We start from the raw sequence: 25273 nt of genomic DNA on the forward strand, positions 1-25273 counted from the left end.
TAATCTAATGGAGCCAGTCTCTCCATGGATATTTGGGGGCAGCTCTCTCTGCTCAGTTCATCAGGGGAGATAGACCTGGTCTGATTATGTCAAATTATCCTAGGTAGTTTCCTTAAAGAAGGATGGGGAAGTTAACTGCAGGACAAGCTAGGAATTTTGGTGATAGCACAAATTTGGGGGAAGACAGTTCAATCCTCCTGGCCACTGTTGTTAACATATCAGTAAGAGAAGCGACTTTGGATCAGCTCACCTAAATTAGCAACATGAACTGAACAAACTGGTAAGGGAGAAACAGCACTCTTAGCAGAGTCAAGAGGGCAAAATTCAACAGGCTTTCTTCTTGTCCCTCCTTCTGCTAGAATGTGGAAGGAGAGAGATTAAGGTTCAAAGGATAGCTGTCCATCTCCTTCAAATGTCTGCCCCTTTTGGATATGTTAGGTATACATGGGATGCCCTCAGTCAGGCTGGTGGATTTCTCCTTACACAACACAACATCTTTAAGTAGCTGTCCTCACAATTTAAAAAATAATAATTTTATGATAACAATAACGATAATGGAGTTAGAAAGGATATTAGAGACTATTATCATACGTAATTAGTGATTATTATTACAATAGCTATAAAAGCCCTATACTAATGCCTCATCATGGGGTGGAGTTAACCTAGGATACTCAAAAGAACATATGCTCCAGCAGGATCTGCCAAACTGGGAAGGCTTTGAATTTGGTCTTGGGGCAGAGAGGACCAGCCTAGCAAGCACAGAGAAGCCACAAGGTGACAAAATCTTTGCTCCAACTACTCAGAAAATGAAGAAAAATACAAAATGGCCCTAGTTCTGGGAAGTGCCTTTCTACTTCCTCAGTGACAGTGTGAAATAGTGAAAAAGGAGGCAAAGGATAGAGTAAGAATCACATGGTTTTTATATTAGAGATAAACATAAACTTAACCAATGGTACCCTAAAATATGAGATCCAAAGATCATAGGAAAAATATTACTGAGGAATCAGAACGTATAAATATCAATATTCTCTTTATAAAAGAAACCAGAAGATAGAACTTGTAGTTAATTGATAACTCACAGGTTCTCTGATGACCAAATAACAAGCATTTTAGGTGCCAGGTGCTAAGGGGAGCCAGAGATATAAACACAAAAGTAAGACAGCCCTTGCCCTCAAAGAATCTAATACTCTACCATAGGGATACAAGATATCCACAGATGAGTCAATATAACATATACAAAGTGAACACACAGTGAATGACTTGGGGGAAGAGTTATGCACTAACAAATGAGGAAATAGGGGAGGGCTTCTTGAAAGAGGTGGCACCTCAGATAAGCTTGGTTCCAGAAGTATGAGGTGAAGAGGGAGGGTAGTACAGACTTGGAGGGTGGTAGAGAGAGGCCAGCCTGGATAAAGAAAGGCATGGAGGCAGGAGATGCAATGCTATGGAGGAGAAAGGGCAAGCAGGCTAGTCTGGCTGGACTGAAGCCAGATTGGGAAAGGCCTTAAATGCCAAACAGAGGCATTTGTATTCTATCCCAAAGGGAGCCTCTGATGCTTCTTAAGCAGAGGAGTGACATGGCCAGTCAGACCTGCACTTGAAGACCATCACTTTAGCATCTGTGTGGAAGAAGTATTGGAGAGCCACAAGAGCCATCAGGAGGCTCTTCCCCATACTCCAGGAAAAGCAGCAATGAGGACCCAGACTAGTTGGGTATAGCAATGGTGATGCCAAAAAAAGAAAAGTACATCAATAAAACAATAATAAAATCCACAGTCACAGAGAAGTTGGACAATGTTAGGATCACTGTGCTAAATCTATTATATACCTAAGCTCTACAAGCTCTACATAATAGAAACTTATAACTTTATATATATTTTTTCTCCTCTATGTATATGAAAATGATGATGTTTGTTGATGTCCAGCAAGTTTGTAATAAAATATATTTTTTTTCTTTTTGGAGGGCAACTGGGGCTAAATGACTTGCCCATTGTCACACAGCTAGTAAGTGTTAAGTGTCTGAGGCCAAATTTGAACTCAGGTCCTCCTGATTCCAGCGCCTGTGCTCTATTCACTGAGCCACCTAGCCACCCCAAAAACGTTTTTTTTAAAGTGAGGCAGTAAACTGAGAATGTAGAGGCAAGTGAATTTGGACAGCTTTTTTGAGGAGTTTGGCTCTGAAAGAAAGGAGAAGCAGAGGATGAAAGTCTGAGGGGATGGGAAAGTCAAATGAAGGTGGTGTTTTGTTTTTTAAATGATGGGAGCAATCTGGATGTGATTGAAGGCTGTAGGGAAAGTAGCTAGATCAGGAAAGAATAAAAGGACTAGGACTGTGGTAGGAACTCATAGTGAATTCAGTCAGCTTGGCTATGAGACTTCCTCTAGAAATACTCAGCACTGTGTAAGCAGAAGCAGAGAAGGAAGATGATACTAACAATTCAGGGTCTACAAAGGAATGAGGTGCATGCCTTAGGGCAATGGAACAAGGGATTCAAGGGTCCAACACAGTTTTAAAAGTTGAATTGAAGCAAAGCCAGAATTAGGAACTACAACATGGGGAAGCAGGAGGAGTCTGGAGGTTGGGGTAAGAACAGAGAATGGATTTAGGAGGGATGAAGCACAGGGAGGGCCAGAAGGACAGGTAGTTGTGGTCAGGTACAGGAATTTCAGAGTTAAGATAGAAGAGGGAGAACATATGTAGGGGATGATGAGATCAAGGGTATGACAACCCCTTTGTGTATAAGGTAAAATGAAGGTGAAGATCATGGGAGTTAATGAGGCTGATGAACTACATGAATAATGAACACAAATAATCAGAAATAAAACATTAAAAGAACTTTATAATTCAAATTAATGTAATACTCAATCTTCATTCAAGAGGAATATTGGCAAAACAAACCTCCTTTCTCTTGACAGAGAAGTGGTGGTTATAAAATGGTACATTACTATTAGATATGGTTTAGGTCTCTGTTGTGCTGAACTATTTTTCTTTTATGTAAGGGAAGGTTCTAAAGAGAAGAATTATTAGAAAGTTACAACAAAAAAGCATTAATTTATTGAACACAATTTTAAAAAATTTATTAAAATCTCTATGATGCAGTTCAACTAGTCCTCAGGGAAAAAATCATATCCTTACAATCATACATTAGCAAAATAAAAAAAAGAGAGGTTAATCAACTGAAAATGCATTTTTAAAAATTAGGAAATCAATAAAAATAAACACAAAGAAGAGTTATTTTTTAAAATTAGAGGAGAAATAGCTAAATTGGAAACAAAAAATCCCTAGAAATCTGATTTTTTTTAAAAAGGCTAATAAAACTGACAAATCTCTAGCTAATCTGAATAGAAAGAAGTTAGCAGAAAATCCATAAACTAAAATGGCCAAGGTGAAATCACAGCAAAACCAGAAGAAATAAAAAGCAAAATCTGAATATATTATACACAGTTATATGCTAAAAACAGAGAATACAAAAGAAATCTAGAAATACCTTAAAAATATATATAATGTCCAAATTATCAAAGTACCAGATGGAGATCTTTAAAAAAGCCAATCTCAGAAAAGGAAATGGATCTAACTGTAAAGGAATTACCAAAACTACAACAACAAAAACCCTCTGGACTTGATGGATTCACAGGAGAATCCTATCAAACTTTTAAGTATATGGTTAGTACCCATACTTCACAAATTATTCTCAAAAGTTAAGAAGGAAAGAAAGAACGCTATCAGTATCTTTTTATGAGACAAGTATATTCCTAATACTTAAGAACTAGAGAACTATAATAACACATGGAAAGAAAACTACAGGTCAATATCATTAATGAACACTAACTCAAAAATCTCAAATAAAATCCTATCAAACAAGATCACAACAATTTATCTAAGAAATCATTCATTATGATCAAGTGGGATGTATACCAGGAATACAAGGATGATTCAATATTAGGAAAATAATCAACACAATTAGTCACATTAACAACCCAACACCCAAAACCACAGGATCATCTCAACAGATGCAAAAAAAGCCTCTGACAAAGTACAACACTCTTTCTATGCTAAAAACCCTACAAAGTATAGCCATAGAGGGATCTTTTTTTCTTTTTTAACTATTATAAAAAAAATCTATCTTAAACCAAAAGCAAGCATCATCACATGCAATGGAGATACACAAGAATCTTTTCCAGTATATATAGGAATGAAGCAAAGATTCCCACTCTCTTCATTATTATTTGATATAGTTCTAGAAATACCATCAAGAGCAATAAGACAAGAGAAAGGAATTAAAGGAATAAAGACAATTAGGAAATAAAACTATCCCTGTTTTGTTGATGTTGTGATGATTTACTTGGAAAGCCCCAGGAAATCAGAAAAGATAGTAAATGAGGCAATTTACAATTTCAGCAAAGTTGTAGGTTACATAATAAATCCTCAAAAATCAAAAGCACTTTTGTATAATAATAACAAAACACAAGAAGCGATAATAGAAAGGAAAATCTCATTCCAAATAACTATCAATTCTATAAAATATCTGGAGAACAACCTCCCAAAGCACACAAAAAACTTGCATCTATTCAATTCAATTATAAAGCACTCCTTAAAGAATGAAAGAAAAACCTACATAGCTGGAGGAATGTTCAGTGCTCATGGTTAGCCCATGCTAATATAATAAAAATGACAATACTACCAAAATTAATTTACACTTTTAATCCTAGACCAATCAAATTTTACCAAGATGATACTTCTCAGAATTTGATAATAACAAAATACATTTGGAAAAACAAAAGATTTAGATCAAGGGAAATTTTAAAAAATAAGTAATACTGAAGGAAAATAACACTTCTAGTCCTCAAACTATATTGTAAAACAGCAGTCATCAAAACATGTAGTTAAAAAATTGAGAGATGGGGGCGGCCAGGTAGCACAGCGAGTAAGAGCACCGGCTCCAGTGTTGGGATGACCTAGAGATCAAATCCTGGGCTCAGACACTCAGCACCATACCCAGAAATAACTGGCCGTGTAACCTTGAGCAAGTTACTTATCTCCGATTGCTTAAAAAAAAATGAAAAAAAAATTGAGAGATGAAACAATGGAACAGACAACGGAGATTTAGAAATAACAGAACTCAACCTAGCATTTGATAAAGTAGAAAAAATAAGTTACCTAGGGAAAAACTCCCTATCTGATAAAAATTGCTGGGAAAACTGGAAAGTCGTCTGGCAGAAATTAGGATTAGACCAACACCTTATATCACACTCCACAATACATCCCTAAATGCTTATGTGATCTTAATATGAAAGACCATAATATAAAAAAATTAGAAAAGAAACAGATCATGTACCTCTCACAGCTATGTATAGGAGATATATTCTCAACCAAACAAGAGATAGAAGAAATTACAAAAGCTAAAATAATTATATATATATATATATAAGTGCAAAAATAATAAATAATTATACAAAATAATTTACAAAAATAAAATAATGATTACTTGAAGCATCCAGGATAAGATAGGATGTGGCTGAATGGGAAAAAAATCTTTGTATCAAATTTCTCTGACAAGAGTTTGGTATCTAAGTTATATAAAGAATTAATAAATATATATGGATAATAGCTATTCTCCAATAGATAAATGGTCAAAGAATATGACAGTTCTCAAAAGAAGAATTGTAAAGTATTCAAAGTCACATGAAAAAAGATCCTTCAAATCACTAATTATAAGAGAAACGCAAATCAAAACAACTCTCAGGTTTCACCACATACCCTACAAATTGGCAAAAATTACCAAAAATGACAACAGTAAATATTGGCAGAGTTGTGGAAAGACAGACACCCTAATACATTGGTGGTGAAGCTGTAAATCTGTACGACCATTAGAGAAATCAAATTGGAATTATGCAAATAAAGTGACTAAAATGTCTATACCCTTTGAAACCAGACACTCCACTACTGGGCTTATACCCCAAGGAAGGCACTGATAAGAAAAAAGTCTCCATAAACTATAAAATATTTTTAGCAGCACTTTTTATGATAGCCAAGAAGTGGAAACATGGTAGATGACGATCGACTGGGATATGGCTAAACAAATTATGGTATATGAATGTAAGGGAATATTACTGTGCGCTATAAGAAAGGATGCATGTGATGAATATAAAGAAGCATGGATTTATATGAACTGATATAGAGTGAAGTAGTCAAGAAAACCATATACAGAGTAACTACAACCATGTAAATGAAAAGAACACAGCAAAAAATATATATAAAAAGTAAATGTAGGGGTGGCTAGGTGGCACAGTGAATAGTGCACCAACCCTGGAGTCAGGAGGACCTGAGTTCAAATCTTTCCTCAGATACTTGATGTACTTACTAGCTGTGTGATCTTGGGCAATTGCCTTGCCTTCCCTCCTCCAAAAAAAAAAAGTAAATGTAACAAAATAATAAAGATCAAGTGGGACTCAAATGAAGAGATATGAGAAGATACTTCCAACTTTTCCCTTTCAGGTACACAAATGTTTTATACTGCACATTTTAAGACCTTCTCAATTTACTGATCAGTTGTGCTTACTATTTGTAATATGGGATGGCCCTCACTGAGAGGTTGGGGGAAAAATACAAGTGGTTATAGGAAATTATTGCTGTTGTTGTTCACTGGTTCAGTTATATCTAACTCTTCTTGACCCTGTTGACCATAGGCATGCCAATGCTGTCCATGGGGGCTTTCTTGGCAAAGATACTGCAGTGGTTTGCCAATTCCTTCTCCAGTAGATTAAGGCAAACAGAGGTTAAGGGATTTGTCCAGGGTCACACAGCTAGTAAGGGTCTGAGGCCAAATTTGAATTCAGTTCTTCCTGACTACAGGCCCAGTGCTCTATTCACTGAGCCATCTAGCTGACTTGAGGTAGAAAACAGAAAATATCAATAAAAATTATTTTTAAAAAATATTTATTAAACACCTACTATGTTCAAGGTACTGGGCTATGTAGATACTAAGGATCTAAAGATAAAAACTGAAAACAGTCATGAAGTTAAGGAGATATTATTCTACTAACAAGTTAAGGGCTCAGGAAAAACCTAGTGTAAAAGGTGGCCCCAGAGCTTTCTTCAAGAAACCCAACGATTCCAAGTGCTAGAAGTGGAACACAAGTACTCCAGGTTTAAGGTACAGTCTCTCAGAGGCAGAAGACAGAACATCAGGAGTGGCAAATAGCAAGAAGACTGACTTGAACACAGAGTTTTGTGCAGAAGAACAATGACCAAAAAAGACTGAAGTTAACTTTGAAGGGTTTTAGATTCTAAACAAAGGAGATCATATATTATCCTAGAGGCAAAAAGGAATCACAGATGGTATTTGAGTAAAGGAAAGATATTAGGCCCGGGCTTTAGGAATATCCATTTGAAAGCTGTATGGAAAATGAATTGAAGGAAGGAGAGCAATGATTTGATATTTCAATAGCCTAGGTGGTTAAGTTCTGAACTAGGGTTGTGGCCATGTGTGTAAAGAAAGGGAAATGAATTGGAGCAGCTAGGTGGTGCAGTGAATAGAGCACTGGCCCTGGAGTCAGGAGGACCTGAGTTCAAGTCCAGCCTCAGACACTTAACACACACAAACACACACAAAACTAGATGTGTGACCTTGGGCAAGTTACTTAACCCCAATTGCCCTACCTTCCCCCCTCAATAAAAAAAAAAAAAGGGGAAATGGATATGAAAGGTTTTGTTACCATAGAATCAATAATTTTGGCAAAGAAGAAATAAAAACAAAAAGAAGGTATGGTATGTAAGTAAAATAGTTCTAATCTAATTTATTTAAAACAAGCTACTAAGGCAGAAAACAGGTGAATGGATGAAGGAACAGAATGAAGCAAACTCAAATTATCACCATTTTCAACAAAAATTCAACTGATTCAAATCAACCTGACACCATGAGAGACTAGAAAGTTTCTAGAAGAGATCAATAATCACTCAAGGGTTCAGCTTAACTATTCAAACAAAAAATAAATAAGTAATGCCTATTGCTACCATGCTATGAAGCTGAATAGACAGCCTGTAGAGTTTACCCATCAGTACATATATGGAGGACAATGAACTGAGCTCAGCTTTGAAGAGGAAAATAAGCTCAGGCTAGAGATAGTTTTGGAAATTGCATGGTGCCTCCAATAATTCAGGCTTATTCCTCAAACAAAAATCCATATTTTAAACACCAATATTTTTCTCCTTATCCCTCAACCAACAGACCAGTGCACATTTATCAAACCCTACTATGTGCCAGGCACTGTGATGGCTATAAATTATAAAACACAACAGTCTTTAGAATCAAAATTACAGGTCAAGTAAAAGGCAATTGCATTTGGTGAATATGAGTAGGTTGTAGCATAGTCCCAATGAAGAACTATGCAGAAGAAACTGCATTTAAAGGATATTGTCATTCACTGAGAGTTGTGGCCAAAGAGTTCTCAAAAGAATTGCTAATTATTAACAATCAGATGAAAGAATACAACAAATCACTACAAAGAGAAATGAAAATCAAAAGTGAGGTTTCACCTCACCCAGAAAATCTGCATAGATGATGAAATATATGCACAGTTAATGCTGGAAGGACTATGGAAAGATGGGCTCATTAACTTATTATTAATAAGAGCTGTGAACTGGTAGCCATTCTGGAAAGCAAAAAATTGTGCAAAAAAAAAAGTGACTAAAGTATCCATACCCTTGACCAGATTTCAGTGCTAGGATTATATCTCCAGCAGGTCAATGACAAAAAGAAAAGATCACAGAATTGCCATGTACACCACAATAGAAGAGATTTTGTGGTAGCAAAAAAAATTGGAAAGAAAGTTGGTGCACATTGATTAGGAAACGGCTAAACAAAAGGTTTATTGTGCCGTATGTGCCATGAATATGATAGAATTATTATTGTGCCATAAGAAACAATAAAAATGATAAATACATAGAAGAAAAGCAGGAGGAAACTTCCAGGAACAAATGCAGAGGCAAAGAAGCAGAACCAGGACAGCGAAGCACAAAATGTTGACAACAACATGAATAGAAACAAGAACAAAGCAAGAGAAACCGAATGAGGCAAAATTTAAAAGAACCACGCTGAGCCCCAAAGACGTGACTATTTTCTCCCACCTCTGCACCCTTCTCGCTTGCTTCCCCAGCTGTGGCTTCTTGAAGAAGTGGGGGGCCACGGCTATGGAATACTGCCTATAACATAACCTTCCCTATGCTTAGTTTTGTGGCACTTCTTTTCACCTTCTTTCCTCTTATTATAAAGGGTGGCTATCTGGAAGGTGCAGAGGGAAGAAAAATAAATGTAGATTCTGTAAAAATAAAAGATATAAAAACTTATTTTAAAAATCAAAGCTATCATTTAGAGAAATACAACCTGGAAAAGAGACAGAACACTCATGGAGCAAGAGTGAGGGTGAATGAGAGGCAACTAGAAAGTTCACTTGTATTCAAACAAATTCAAGAAATCTAGGAGAAGTCCAACAGAAGGAGGCAGGTGGACCTACTGTAGAGCCTAATGTAAAGACATGGATAAGAATCATTCGGGATTAAAAAGTGAAGATGGGTTGTGATCTGTACCACTGAAGAAAGTGTCCATATCAGTGAAATCATAGACCTACTGAAATAAATCCTATTTACTAAGCACTTTAATTAAGCTTTATAAACTTTCCTCATAACACCAAAGCAAATAGTAAAAGTATTTTTTCCAATTTTACAAATGCAGAAAGTAAGGCTCACAAAGCCTCATGAGAAATGACTTCCTCATAGTTTTACATCTGCTAAGTGTAAGAGTCCTGCCATCTTGACATCCAAGGAGCTATGCAAAAGATGGGATAACTTATATGATTAAGATATTTTGATTTTTTTTTGAGCCGAGGGGCAAAGAATCAAGGACCATCATGCTACTGGGCTATAAATTTGTCCTATTTGGGAAACAGCCTACAAGTTTTTGCTTGACTTGAGGCCCAGTTATACTACCCCTCTTGAAGGGTCATCTGGTAGAGATATTACCTAAAAGCTAATTTTTTCCATGTTCTAGGGGGCCCCCCACTCTGTTTCTCTCTTAGGCAGTCTATGGGGGTTGATCCATAAAGAGTCTTTGTGTATACTTTCCTACCTGACTTGTAGGCTTGTCCAGGAAAAAATGGTATAAACATGCACCTACACAAATATTAGGCTGTGACCAGAACTGTTGGTGTTGCTTGTTGACTAACTCATTCTCCTAGGAAACTTTGAAAGGATGTGGAAAAATAGGTTACACTGGATCCCAGGGTTTGTTTTTTTGTTTTTTAGTCTGTATACAGACAGTCATTCGATTCACGTCCAGTGTTTCTAATACCAACAGTTTCTGGTAAAGTCTGGAAAATAAGGCCCCCATTTCTACTTTAACAATAGAAACTCTGCCATCATTCTAGGTCCCAAGAAGAACTTCAAGTCACTTCTCTTCTAAGCCTCAATTTCCTCATCTGAAAAATGAATGGTTTGTCTCTAAAGTCCCAGTTCACATTTTTGTCATCTCTGCCAGTTTTCTGGTATGAGGTGAAACCTCAGGGTTGCTTTGATTTGCATTTCTCTTATTCAGAATGTTCTTTCACATAATCTTTGTGTCAGAAATCTCTTCAGCAAATCCAAGAAAGCTCCTTCATGCTGCTCCCTAATGTCACCCTAGACTGTCTTCACTTGTTTCAAGTACTTAGATTCATCTTGGAATAATCTTCATCTTGGAAAGATCCTGGTTTAAGAGAGAATATGGTTTTCCTACTCCCACTTTCCAGAGGGAGAAATAAAGGCATTATGCAGCTAAATGCTTTGCTGGTGTTCTTGCACCCAGGTTCTAGTGGTAGAGTAAGTTCTTTCTTTTAACCCTCCCATATCTGATTCAAAAACTGTAGCATTTCACACTTGGCCTCCCAAAAGAGCTATAAGAAATGAGACAGGGGCGGCCAGGTGGCGCAGTGAATAGAGCACCAGCCCTGGAGTCAGGAGGACCTGAGTTCAAATCTGGCCTCAGATACTTAACACTTACTAGCCTTGTGACCTTGGGCAAGTCACTTAATACTGCCTTCCCCCTCCAAAAAGCAAAAAAAGAAAGAAAGAAATGAGACAGCAAAGGCATAGCACTTTGCAAACCTTAAAGAGTTCTAGAAATGCTAGTTACCTCCCTTTCTTCTTTGCAGGGTGAGGAGAAAACTGTGGGCATGGAACACTGCATATGGTATCAGACTTGGTTAATGTGGTAGGTTAGTTTTGCTGAACTTTTTCTTTTTTTTTTTTTTTAAATTCTTTGCTACATAGAAATAAGGGATGGCCCTCAGGGAAGACAGAAGAGAGGACTATATTGGGAAACGAAGGTGAAATTAAAAAAAGATGTAAATAAGCATTTTAAAACATAAACAAAAAGCCCAATAACATGATTCCTTAGAGGCAAGGGCTTAAGAAATATTAGCTCTGAAACCAAGAGGCAGAACCTTAGCTCCTGTGAACAAGAAGCCCACTGGCCTGTCAACCTGGGCTATAAAGAGGCAGAATGGGAATCAAGCACATTAGAAATACTCAATTACAAGCCACAAGCCACAGAGCCAGCAGGGCATCCTACAGATAATGTGGCAGTCTGATCTCTAAATTTTAAAGAAAAGTAAATGAGATCCAAGAGAAGTCAAGTCACTTGTCCAAGGTCACACAGGCAGTAAGGACAGAACCAGAATTCAAACTGGTCATATGCTTCCTAATCCAATGTTCATTCCACTATAACCTATAACTTCAGTCTCAAAATTCCAAAGATAAAACAAAACCTGGAGAGAGCCACGGTATGGTATATTTGGAGTCTATTTTTCATTACCTACTTCATTGGATTACTATGGAGTTGAACTGAAATAACATACTTTGTAAACTGTAAAGCATTAGAGAAATGTTGGAAGGATCATGGAAAGATGGGCACACAAGAGCACTGTTAGTGCACTGAACCCAACTGATCCATACTATTATGATTATGATGATACCGGGTGGAGGCCAGGCTGCTGTGGTGGATGTTCTAGCAACAGGTTACTTCTCAAAGACTCAGAGACGCTAGTATTTGTCCTCCTGGCACTGAGGAGGATACTTCAGAGAAGAGAATCTTGCAAGGTAGTTAACTTGAGCAGCTGAACAAAGTCCAGACACCTCCTTGCTCCCAAACTCCCCATCAGGCCAGGCCAGCCAAGGAACTCATTCCCTGTATCTTGAAGGAATTCATTCCCTGTATCTTGGCCAGTTCTTCCATACTTACACAAAAGGTATGCTCATTAGGAAATGTCTAGGCCAAGAAGTGGGAAAGACTAAAAAGAATCATAAAAGGGCAGGAAACACATAAAAGTTATCCAAAGCTACTTCAGAAGGCAGAACTGTATCAAATCCTATACTTTCTTCATTTACACAACCATGTCAGCTCTGCCAGGAAACGTCAAAATTCAACACTCTTTGCAGAAAGTCTTAGATTAGTCAATCCTTAAAAGATCCTAAGGGTACCCTGGCTACTCCATGTTAGAGTCTTTCAATTTCAAGGAAAAGGTCAACATTCCAAATCCCTTATTCTTCTCTACCCACTCAATGGTCTGCCCTCAGAGTAGAGTGAGAGCATGAGTATGTGTGTGTGTGTGTGTGTGTGTGTGTGTGTGTGTGTGTGTGGTAGGGCGAGGGGGGGAGGGAAGAGGCAACCCCTATTCAGACAAGTCTCCTCTATTACAGTAACTCCATTACAGTACCTCCTTGGACAAGTCACTTAGTCAAAATTTCCACCTCTGAGAGGCAAAGATACCACTACTAATGAGAAGGATTGAAGAGAGAAGGAAACCCTGCTAAATCCTAAGAGTAAGGAACACAAAAGAATGTTAATCTGGAGTTTCACTGTCTCTCCCCAGCTCGTTTTCTTTTTTCTTTTTGCACTTAATAGTACTTAATTTTTTCCAATTACATGTAAAGATTTTTTCAACATTCATTTTTGTAAGATTTTAAGCTCCAAATTTTTCTCCCTCCCTCCTTTCTCTCCCCTCTGCCCAAGACAACAAGCAACTTGATATAGGTTATATACATGCAGTCATGTCAAACGTATTTCCACATTAGTTATGTTGTGAAAGAACAATCAGAACAAAAGGAAAAACCACGAGAAAGAAAAAAACAGAAATAGAAAAAAAAGAGAGAAAATAGTCTGCTTTGATTTGCATTCAGACTCCAGAGTTCTTTCTCTGGATGTGGACAGTATTTTCCATCACAAGTCTTTTAGAACTGTCTTGGATCGCTGTAATGCTGAGAAGAGCTAAGTCTATCATAGTTGATCCTCCCACAATGTTATTGTTTCTGTATACAATGTTCTCTCCTGATTCTGCTCATTTCACTCAGTATCAGTTTATGTAAGCCTTTCCAAGTTTTTCTGAAATCCATTGGCTCATCATTTCTTACGGAACAATAGTATTCCATCACATTCATATACCACAACTTGTTCAGCCATACCCCAATTGATGATACCCATCATCTAGCCCTTCAATTTCCAAATCTTTGCCACCACAAAATGAGCTGCTGTAAATATTTTTGTACATGTGGGTCCTTTTCCCTTTTTTATGATCTCTTTGGGATTCAGACTTAGTAGTAGTATTGCTGGGTCAAAGGGATCCAGCTGGATCAAAATGCACTGTTTAATTACTTTTTGGGTACAGTTCCAAATTGTTTTCCAGAATGGTTGGATTAGTTCACAACTCTACCAACAATGAATTTGTGTCAATTTTCCCACATCTTCTCCAACATTTATCATTTTCCTTTTCCATCAATATTAGCCAACTAGACAGGTATGAGGTGGTCCCTTAGAGTTGTTTTAATTTGCATTTCTTTAAACAATAGTGATTTAGACTAGCTCCAGTTTTGAAGCTCCCCAGAGTCACTCCCTACAATGCACCAAACTATTCACCATCTGCCTACTCACCAGGTCCTGAAACCTGTAGTCAAGAACCAGGTGCTAATCTTTTGTGACTAAGTTCTTGCCTAATCACTAATTTCCTAATCCTCACAGCCCACCACCCAGCATTCTCTCTACTAGAAGGCATTCCTTCCTATCACTATCCCTTTTAGCCTCATCCTTTTCACAAGAGTCTCTGTTCTCTCTTTTCTAGTTCAGCCTCTCAAAGTGCCTCTCAAATGTCTTAAATCCAAAAAAAAGTTATAACGAGGGGAGGCTAGGTGGCACAGTGAATAAAAATAAAGCATCAGCCCTGGATTCAGGAGGACCTGAGTTCAAGTGTGACCTCAGATACTTAACACTTACTAGCCGTGTGACCTTGGGCAGGTCACTTAACCCCAATTGCCCTGCCCTCCCCCTCCAAAAAGCAAAACAAACAAACAAACAATTTATAATGTCTTTTGTTGTTTTTATCATAATCATTTCCCAATTCACTCTTCTGACCATTGAACTCTCTCTTTTTTGGTCTGGATCTGTGATTTTATTGGGAACTTCAGATAAGATGTTCCCTTTACCACTGCTGATGTACTCTGCAACATAAACCTTAGTTTCCTGGACCACTCTGCGGTTAAATGGATCTGCCCAGGGTTAACTAGCTACAAGACCAACACACTATCCACTAAATCACACTATCTCTATAGAACCCTCCCTTATAACAAAGAAAGTAAGTTAAGCAGGACAGAACCACAAAGTATGATATAGCAGGGACACAATTCTGTACCTATTGACCTTCACCCAACTTTATACACTTTTTTACATTTTTTGTGCAGTTGCTCATCTTTTCTAGGGATCAAGATTATTCACTAAAATAAATCTGAGTTTGGCTGCCTCAAGTATTATTTTCATTTACATTATTGGAGTCATTACAACTACTGTTCTGCTCTTCCTTTCTCCATTCATTATCAGTTAGTGTAAGTCTTCTCATGTTCATGTTCCCCTGAATTATTTGTTATTTGTCATTTCTTACTGTACAACAGCATTCCATTTCACTAATAAGCTACGGTTTGTTCAGTACTCAACCGTCCATACATCCACATTGCTTCCAATTTTCTGCTACTGACAAAGTGCCATTAATATTTTGGTATTCAGGGAACCTATCTGTCTTTGGACCTTCTTAGTCCAAAGATCAAGATGGCTTTTTCATCTTTGTCAATTTGATGGAAGTGGAATGAAACCTCATAGTTGTTTTAACTTACATTATATCACTAGTGATTTTTCCTATTTTTCCCCATATGGTTACTGATTGTCTTTTGTTAAACTTGTTCAGATCCTTTGACCATTTATCATATTGGGGAAATCTCTTACCTCTTAAAAGTTAAGTTCTTTTATTCTCCCCTCTTTCTTATTTCTTTGTTTAAAAAAAAAGATGGCTTTCTGGGAGGAGAAAAAAAAAGGGGTCTCTTAGAAAATATAAATGATATAAAATGGAGGTATCAGTAAGTATTTAATTAAATAAAGTTCCATTCTGGGGAAAACTTACTCCATGCTCCAAAAAACAAAATGATGTGGAAAGGATCTAGAAGGAAAAAAAGATGAGAACCTGGAATATAAATATTTTTTTAAAAAAGAAAAAAAAAAATTCAGTTCTTTGATCCTCAGGCTTGGCTTTTCTATTATTTCTAATTCCCTCAGAACTGCATCTGTCAGTTTTAAATTGTAAAGTTCCTATGAGTTAGGGAAGGCAACTCAACAAGCATTAAGTGAACCCCTGCTTTGGGCCCTACACTGTGTTGTAGACATTTAATTTGCCCAGTATAGTGCCCAGCCCAGCCCAGAATCTGACACCTGTGGATGACAGACAATATAATCCATTTGAAGATGAGAAGGGAGGTAGGAGAAGGGAAGGGGAAGAGAGGAAGGTGAAAAGAAGGAAAGGTCTCTGAGGAAGTATTAAGTCTGGAAAGGGTTTTTAGGTAAAATAAGAGGAGACAATCTTTTTTAAAAGTGATGCTACGGGGCGGTCAGGTAGCACAGCGAGTAAGAGCATCGGCTCCAGTGTCGGGATGACCTGGGGATCAAATCTGGGCTCAGATACTTACCACCATACCCAGAAATAACTGGCCTTGTAACCTTCAGCAAGTTACTTAACCCCGATTGCTTAAAAAAAAAATAAAATAAAAGTGATGCTACTTGATTTTTGTTAATTTCATTTAAAAAAAAAAGTGTCCCTGACTTCAATTCTCCCAGTATGTTAGAGTGTTCTTAATGAAACTGTGACTCTCACTGGGTAGGTAGAAGGCAGGAGGCAGCAGCAATCACTAAAAGGTGGAGAAAGAGTCAGAGTGTCATGGGGTAGAGCAAAGGAATCTCAAAGTAGTGTTTTGAAAAGGCAGCAAGGTGGAATTAGTGAGCTACAAAGAATTTCTTAGATATATAAAAGTGGTAAGAACCAACCAGCTGCTGAGGTAGGGTTACTCTCTTTCCCTAGAGGACTATAAATAGGCACTTACCAAATTTGTGTTGTTTGACTACAGGAGTTCTCAAACATTCAGTTTCCAGGCCACTTTAGCAGGGCCTAAAGTCTCTAGGGACCACTTGGTACATCTATTCCCACAAGAACTATGCAAAAAATCCTCCGAATGGAGGTGCTGCTTTTGGGGAGGCACCAATAAAAGATACTGTGTAAACTGCCTGTTCTTGCTAGAGAAGTCTATGAATGCCCTTTTTAAAAATACTAATTCTTGGGGCCTCTGACCACCTGGGGACCCCTTGTGTATACTAGCAGTCCCCAGGTCATCTGAGAAATAACCCTGATGACTTCCTCTCACAGTCAGAATTCCATAAGAATAGGAGCAGGAAAGGCAGAGAAACTTGAAATCTAATCTCTCTATTAATGCACTCAGGAAGCATCAGATTCCAACATATGGCACACACCTACTGAATGTATTCTACTAATGCACTCAGAATCTTTACCTGGGGCGAATCTGGTTGTGTAGAAAATAAGAGTGGGGATTTCAAAGAGAGACAGAGACAGACAGACTCTGAGATTGCTGTTAGGAAGATGACACATATATTATACTAATTCTGGACACCTTGGGTGGCATAGACCACCAGACCTGGTAGCATAATGGCTGTAGTCACACTGACATGGTGGCAAAGGAAGGAAAACTCCAAGAATGGGGCAGAATAGAGATAGGACCCCTAGGTATACATGTACTATCTCATAGGGCTATGGAGAATCACATGTAGAAGAACAGCTGGAGAAGTCTCCTCTCCATTTCAGTTCTCTGAAGTAATACCCTGGTCACCTTGTGATAGTTACTGTTTTTGTATACACTTAAGCCACACTCAAATGTCAACAGTATTAATCCAAAGTTATTTGTTTCCATCCCTCCTTACTGTAGTCCATCTCTCTGGGATTTTTATCCAGGAGAGACAGCAAGACTTAATTGTGGGTTAAATGAATAGGATTCTGCTCCTAATAAAGAGACCACCCAAATATTCCACCTAAGCAACATGTACCTAAACCCACATGAACTTAACTTTTGATTGGGCTTTGCTACCTGAAGGCCTGGGTAAACAGCACATAGAGATCTCCTTCTGTTTAACAGAAAGAAAAAGTTTGATCAAGAAAGATTCTCAAAAATGCTATCCACACCCAGAGAAAGAACTTTGGAATCTGAATGGAGAGGGAAGCATACTATTTGCTCTCTCGTTTTGTCGTTTTGTTTTTTCTTCTTTTTTGTGGTTCCTCCCATTGGTTCCAATTCTTCTTCACAACATGACTAATGTGAAAATATGTAAAATATGAATGTATATGTAGAGCCTATATCAGACTGCATGCCTTCCTGGGGAGAGGGGAAGGAAATTTAAAACTCAAAATCTAATGAAAGTGAATATTGAAACTAAAAATAAATAATTTAAAAATTGATAAAATTAAATTTTAAAAAAGAAAGATTCCCAAGTTGAGTGAGGAGGAGAAGCTCCCATCCCCCAATCCTCTCTAACTCAGAGTTAAAAGAAAAGGAAGGCTGGAACAATTCATTTCCAGCTGTCTTTCTGTAACACTTTCCCAGGAAAGAATAATTTCTAAGAAGCTGATTTAATATAAGTTGGAAATGGGTATTAAGTCACCTAGTCCTTAACCCAGAATGAAGTCAGCTATGGACAGGGAAAAGTGGACACAGAAATACACAAAAATACACACTGCCTCCCTATCCTCCCCATATATGCCTACAAATTGGAAAGACACATAGGCAGATGATGATGGGGGCACTGTTTTCTTTTTCTTCTAGTAGAAGGGAGCTACAAGAGAGAGGAAGGGTTGTGCCCCCCATGCTGAGTTCACCAGTCATCACAAAGAGTAACTTCCAAGCAAATGGTACATAGATAGCCTCAGGTCACCCACACCCAACTGTGGAGTGAGTCAGCCAGCTGGGATGGGGGCTAGTGCTTCTTGAGTTGATCTTTTCCTCACTTCCCCTGCACCCCCAGGAACAGCCACACCCTCTGCTGACTACAGAAGTAAGATCTTTCCCCTAGATTGAGTTGATTACAGTTCCATGCCAAATTTTAGCTCTCAAGTGATTCTTAGAGCTACATTCAAGTCTTTTGAAAAAGGTTTTCCTTTTTAGCAAACTTACTGAAGGAAACACTGGCATTTACATGGTGGGAATGTTGAGTAAGAGGCACCAATCTCTTCTTCTTATCAACTCCCCTCTCTCTTAGCCAAAGCTACCTTGTATTTCAAACACAAACACACTATCCCCCTTTTGTCTCTCCAAGCTGCCAGACTATTGCTTCAGGACAAGGGCAGCCATCAAGCTCAAAGCTCCTCTGCCAACTAGCTACAGAAGATCAGCAAGAGATAGCTCTTGAGTCTACCTGAGTATTTTCAGGTCCTGCAAATATATAAGTCCTAGACAGCTCCCTAGGTCAACCAGACGAGAAATGGTGCCATTTCCCAGAACCAAAAGGAACTTAGGTCTCAGTGAGAGCCTATTAAAGGTAGCACCTACAGAATTGTTTAGCTGAACCTCTGGGAATGCATCCACTGAGTCACCAGACAGCCTGTCCTGACAAGCAAGGAGAAAGAAATCTGCTAGAGGAAAAAGAGAGCTCCAAAGAGCAGCTCACCTCAGAGACAACTAAGGCTTCCTAGACGGGTAATGAAATGCCTAAATAACTTCCCCAGTAATGCTGTATGTAGTTTCTTCTCCCTCTGTGATACTGGGGAACAAGACAAAACTACTCTTCCATCAGTTCAGAACAATTTAGTTGAACATAAGGAGAGAGATTGTAAGGACAGATCCAATGCCTTCTGGCCTCAGAAACCTATAATCTCTCCTTGCTGTAATCCAGCTTTCAGTGACAAGACTGACTATCCTTCACCTGATACTGGAAGCAGTATCCTGATGCCAACAGTAAGTAAAGGCAAGTTCCAAAGGATCCTATTACAGATACTTGGTAGAATGATGCAAGAGAAAAGAGATCAAAGCTAGTCTTTCACACCAGCTGATGATCAAGCCATTCATCATCCCTCATCATTCCTTAAAGGCTTGGCAGTTAGGACTCTGGGGGCATCCAGGTGGCATGTGAAAATAATGGAATTTTACAACCACTTCACTCTATTTGAATGCCACTCTGGGTGTGAAGCTAAATTGTATCAATACATTTAATCTTGAGGTTTCAAGCACTCCAGAGACCTTTAAAAACAAACACACTCACTCAAGTAAAACAGTTAAGGAACATTAGCAAAGAAATCCAAAAAGAGCAAAAACTTGTCTAATGAAAAAAAGGCCTCAACCCTTCTTGAAACCTCTCCCACCCCCTGTTCCAAGGAAGAGCTCAGCCCCTCAATGACATCACTAAGGAATAAGCAACATCATCCCACCCAACCCCATAAAGACAGCTCAGCAACTTCAGCTATGGGATGGAGATGGAGTAGCCCTGGATTTGGAGAGTCAGGAGCTTCAAGTGCCCATCCCCCTCTGCTACTTGTGACCTGAATGACCTAGGGCAAATCTCCTTGGGCTTCAGTTCCCTCATCTACTAAATAAGGGGGTTGGACAAGATCTGATTCTCTTAATCTTAAGAATTATTATTCACAAACACTTAAGAGTCTAGACATTCTGCTGCGCTTCTAGAAAGAAAACTGGGTTTAGGTACCTTATAATAATTCAGATGCCAAGGGTAAAGGTGGATTTAGCATAGATTCAGATAGAGAAGGAATTAGGGATTGACAACAGAGACTTCCTGAAGGATCTCTGACAATATGGGTCCTACTTTAGAAGATAAGAACAGGCATCAAAGAAAAGGAAGAGTGAATACCAAAGGAGGGCTAAAGTAAACCTTTGAAAACATCCTTAGGCAAAAAGAGAAATCCTAAGAATAACATACAAGCAAAGGATTTTGTGGCTTTTTCTACATCCTTCCAAACTACCATACACTCCTCCCTCCATAAATAATAGAAATTTCTCCCTAGGAGAACACACTAAGGCCCCCCAACCAAGACATTCTATTAACATGATTTATAAATATCAGCAAGGCTTCATCCTTTGGTTTGGGGATGAAGCCTCCCCAGGATTTCTCATCACCATCCAAGAAATGACTCCCAAACCAGTCACACACTCTCCCATCTTTAAAAATGTAAATACTTGAAATTTTTAAAAAAATCTCTGTTAGGACAAAGAGTGACCATAACCAAAATGTCCTCCAAGATAAAATCTGTCTCTCTGGGATGAGAATATTGCTATCAGGGACTGTTCTGTTCTCAGAGGAAATCACACTGCCAAGCCAGAGACAGCATTTCTATTTCTCTGTCCACTAGTATTTGCTTCTCAAGGAAAACAATATAGCCTGGAACCTGTACTGTTTCAGTCAGGATGTCCCTGGCCGTTAGAAGGAATTCTTACCCAAGAAAAGCAAGATGCTTTGCTTCCTGCCTAGCCTCCCTGCTGAAAGGAATGGCAAAGATTACAGTCCCTGACCTCTGCTTCCCTAGGGGGTAGAGAGTGCCTAGAAAACAAGCAGGAAACTCCTGCTGGGCAAGACTAAGATTGGGTGATCTTGTTCCTAATAAGCAAGAAAACCTGATAAGTCACACTAGACTTAGACGGTTTCCTTTTCGTTGATCCAAATCCTGATGATAAATAACAAAATTCAGATTTAGGGACAGGAAAAAGAGCCAGGATTTTAGCCAAAGACCCTTAGAAGAAGTCTCCAAGATGAGCTCTCAAAGACCATTCTATATGACTGGATCTATGTAAAAGATCTCTCAATATACTTCATTTTCACATTTAAGTAGTACAATAATAACCAGACAGAAATGAAATCAAAGAAAGAGAAGAACTACTCTCCTTTATTTCTAATTTCCACCAGAATTCCAGAGTAATACAGTAATAGATACCAGAGGAATACAGAGATCGTTGGCCTTTGCCCTCAGCCACACTCAAGCCTGACATAAGATATTTCAGTTCCTTCCTACTCATGCTTAGAGCCCCAGTAAAATTTAACTGGCTCCTGCCCCTTAGGCTTAAAAATTAAGGGGGAACATGAGAAAGTAAGCCATGGCACTTACCTTGCAGCTGGTTTTGCTATCTACACTTCAGTCCTCTGTGCTGGAGTTGGACAGCATCTGTATGGACTGGATTCTGATTTGGTTCTGAAGCGCCACATTCCCCAAGCGCCATGGAAGCAGCCCCCCTGTAAGGAAATAAGAACCTAGCATCAATAAAGGAGGTAGCAAGAAGCAGTAACTCAAACCAGAGATAAGAAGGATCCTGATCAGAGGATCAGGACTCTACTACCCAAAACTGCTCTCAACTCACTGTGACATCTTAAAGTGAATTAACCTGTACCTCAGTGTCCCTTTTAGGTATAAAATGAGCATAATCATTGCTTATATCGATGTCACAAAGGAATAAGGCTCTGGCTAGCTACTAAAGGAAAAAAAATTTCCAGGAATTATTATTGCCAAAATTCCCTAAGGAAGATGGTATTCCATAGCAAGGAAGACAAACTTCAAATAGTGGGAATGCTGCCAGATTGGGATTAGAAGTTAGGGAGGAGACAGTTTAGGGAAGGAATGATTCCTGTTGGGATTCACAGCAGAATCAAAGCCCTAAAGCATACCAACTCCCAATTGTTAGACTCTCTCCCCTCTCAAATTAACTTAAATTTCTATATCTACAGTACATGTATTCTCCTTAGAAGGTAGGACCTGCTCCATTTGTGTCTTTGCAGCTATCCCCTGTGCCTTGTACACAGTAGGTACTCAAATAAATACTTCTTGATGTACTCTGCTCTGTGTACACAGAAGTATGTAATGAATATTTGGTAAATGATTCACAGAATCTCAGAGTTTGAAGGGACTTCAGAGGTCATCTAATCCAACCTGCACTTAAGCAGGGATCCCTTTCCTCTCTCCCGCCCACTAGCAAATGATCTCTGATGTGCTCTCTTCCAGTCCCCACTACAAGACATCTAGTGACTGGGGAAAAAACTGCTTAAGGCAGCTCCAATTTTGGATAGCTCTGATTTGCAGAAAGTTTTTCATTTCATCAAACTAAGATCCTGCCTCTCCCTAACTTCTATCCATTACTACTACTTAGTTTTACCCTCTGGGAACAAAAAGAACAAGTTTGAACCTTCTTTCACCTACATGAAGAGAGCTACCATGCTTCTCTGCTAAATTTTCTCTGCTCATAGTTACAAGAAAACCAAAAAATACTTCTTGGTCTACTGTTTTCCTCTGACCAATCTTAAGTTAGAATGTTTTAAGATGTCCCAGTAATTAAGTAAGATACAGTTATTTCAACCCTGTGAACCCAACTTTATGAGGTACAGGGAGTTACTTCCCATTCAGGGGGATGTCCCGGGAAAAGGGAAATAACTTTTTAAGACTTTTCCCCACAAAGTAAGGTTGAAACAACTTTACCTTGCTTAATTACTGGGTTATACTAACATGGTCAGTCTTGAGACTATCCAGTGAAATGTAGTGAGCACACACAAACAGAACATCATTTCAACTTCATTTCCTCTGCAACAAACCATCTGTCCTTCCACACCCAAAAACCTTTGCTTATGGGAAGAATTTGACCTTCATGCCTATGATGCTAATATGACCCTGCCATCTGCATTGCCAGGTTCTGCAGAACTGCCCCCTCATGACAGCTTCTGAAATACCAGCTTTCTATATACAGGAAATATCATCATACCCCTCTACTCTCTAATCAGAATACTTTGCTGACTACCTGGCTTTTGGAGTGAAGGTAAGATGGTGTAGTGGAAAGGGCACTGGATAGAATCAGATGACCTAGGTTTGAATCCTTACTCTGCAACTTACTAATTATTCAACCTTCAGTAAACTGCTTCCTCGCTCTAGCCTTCAGGTTGCTCACCTGCAAAATAAGTTAACTGAACTAAATAAGATCTAAAATTGTCCATTTCAATTCTAAATCCTATGATCTGGTGAGGCTGGGGTGTTATTTATTAGGAAGCAGCATAGATGCTTCAGATAAATACAACAGATACTAAATTTAACAGGAAAAAAGAAGAAGCCACAAGGAGATTTTTTTAAACCATGTACCAATTTCAATTTAATTTCTATTTCCTTTCCCATTTGTTCTCCTGCCAACTCCTAATGCAAAGGCTTCCATGAGACCAGGGAACAGAAGAATACTTGTCAAAGACTTTCCCAAATAGAATTACCCTAAGTCCCTTTCCTTAAACCAGGAGAAGCCAAGGTCTCCCTCTGCCCCTCTCAAACAGGATGGCATCAGTTGAGCACCGGGGGACCACCAAAAAATTCTGCAATGAGTATTAAGTATCCAATGACTTAACTGGTAGCCCTTGCCAAAAGGAGCAAGATCCTTATCCAAACCTTCTCTTCCAAAGGCCCAAGGGAAAGGAAAATGGTAATGGTTGGGGAGTTTTAAAAAAATAGCAACAACAATCTCTCAACCCCCAGAAAAGAAGACCTGAGGGAACACAACACTGTCTTCAAGTATCTAAAGGGCTTTCATGTGAAAGAGGGAGATAAGTAGATATATGTATGCTTGACCTCATGGGAGCAAAACTAGGTACAATGGGAAATTACAGGGAGTTCTGTAATCTCAATCTAAAGAAAACTTCCTAACAATAAGAGCTGTCCAAAATTTGAACAGGATGCATCGGAGGAGAGGGAGTTCCACATCACTGGGAGGTCTTCAATAGAAAGCTTGCTTGCCAGCCATGTGGTGGACCAATATTCATGCTTCTGCAAGGGATCTGATTAGAGGACCGATGACCTTCCTTCCACTTTAGAGACTACAACCTGTAAATTACTACCACCAGGGCCCCTGCAACAGAACCTCTTCCTTCCAAGTCTAGGCTCCCTCTCCTACCTCCTGCCCTTCCAAGGCAAGAGACCAGGCCCCTAACACTTTAAGGCAACACCAAGGATCTGCACACTGGGCTGGGCCCGGAGCGTGAGTGGAGAAATAATTTTTTGTCCTACCCACCATGCCGGGTAGATGCTGTTGTCATTTACTCCCCGCGGGATATTTACCAAGTACCACCCAGCTCTCTGGAAGACTCAGTTTCCCTCTCTGTAAATGAAGGGATTGTGGATGATCTCCCAGATCCTTTTCAGTTTTGGAAAGTTTGCAATACTGATTCTCTACGGAACAAATGCTGAATGTGTAGGAGCCCCAGACCAACCCCTCAGCCCACGTAGGGAATGGGGTGGGAAGAAAAATTTAAGAGCCCCCCCCCCCGTCCCCGAGAAGGGGGACACTCCAAAGCTGAGCAATATCTTCCCAATAGGGCCAAGAGATCTTTGAAACTGAGTGACACCCCCAAAGCGAAATGATCCCCAAAGCAGGAGATACCGACACCCAAAGTGAATGCCCCCCCAAACTAGGTGACGCCCCCAAAGGAAAAGGACTCAACAATGCCAGATGACAGCTCGGAAGCAAAAAGGAGGTTCTATGCTGGGGGAGGGCTGAATGACACCCCCAAAGGAAAGGCGGGGGAGAGCCCAACGAAGGGGATGAGCCTGGCACCTCCCTTTCTCCCCTAGGCGCCTAGGACAGGGTTCCGTCACCTCCTAACGTGAGAGCCCTTCCCCGGCCCAGGTTGGGGGGTAACTGTGACAGCACTGGCCCAGTCTGTTCCCCGGCCCCAGGCCCCCGGCCCCAACACTTACGCAGCAGAGCCCGGCAGCCTCCCGGCGCCCTTCCGCGATTCGATCCCCGCCGGCTCCTCCGGCCGGCGGCTCCTTTTGTTTGTCCCCTCACTGCACCACTCGGGCTCCTCCGCCCCGGACGTGACGTCACCTACGGCGCCTTAGGAGGGGGTAG

General features: G+C 39.4%; 2 protein-coding genes across 2 annotated transcripts in view; one reads left to right on the forward strand and one right to left on the reverse strand.

Annotated features, from left to right (window-relative positions):
- LRRC8A (leucine rich repeat containing 8 VRAC subunit A) overlaps positions 1-25257 on the reverse strand; it is a 39100-nt gene extending 13843 nt beyond the window's left edge. The window contains exons 1-2 of the mRNA XM_069069429.1: positions 25120-25257; positions 21511-21635 (exon numbers count right to left, since the gene is read on the reverse strand). The gene's annotated coding sequence lies outside the window, so the exon portion shown is untranslated. The remainder of the gene's footprint in view (positions 1-21510; positions 21636-25119) is intronic.
- The window catches only part of SPOUT1 (SPOUT domain containing methyltransferase 1), a 151934-nt gene that overhangs the window by 23236 nt on the left and 103425 nt on the right, over positions 1-25273 (forward strand). The gene's annotated exons all lie outside the window — the stretch shown is intronic.

This window comes from Petaurus breviceps, unplaced genomic scaffold (assembly GCF_028583685.1).
Source record: "Petaurus breviceps papuanus isolate PSGF00001 unplaced genomic scaffold, PetGlider_PUasm1.0 90779, whole genome shotgun sequence".
Taxonomy (NCBI): Eukaryota; Metazoa; Chordata; class Mammalia; order Diprotodontia; family Petauridae; genus Petaurus; species Petaurus breviceps.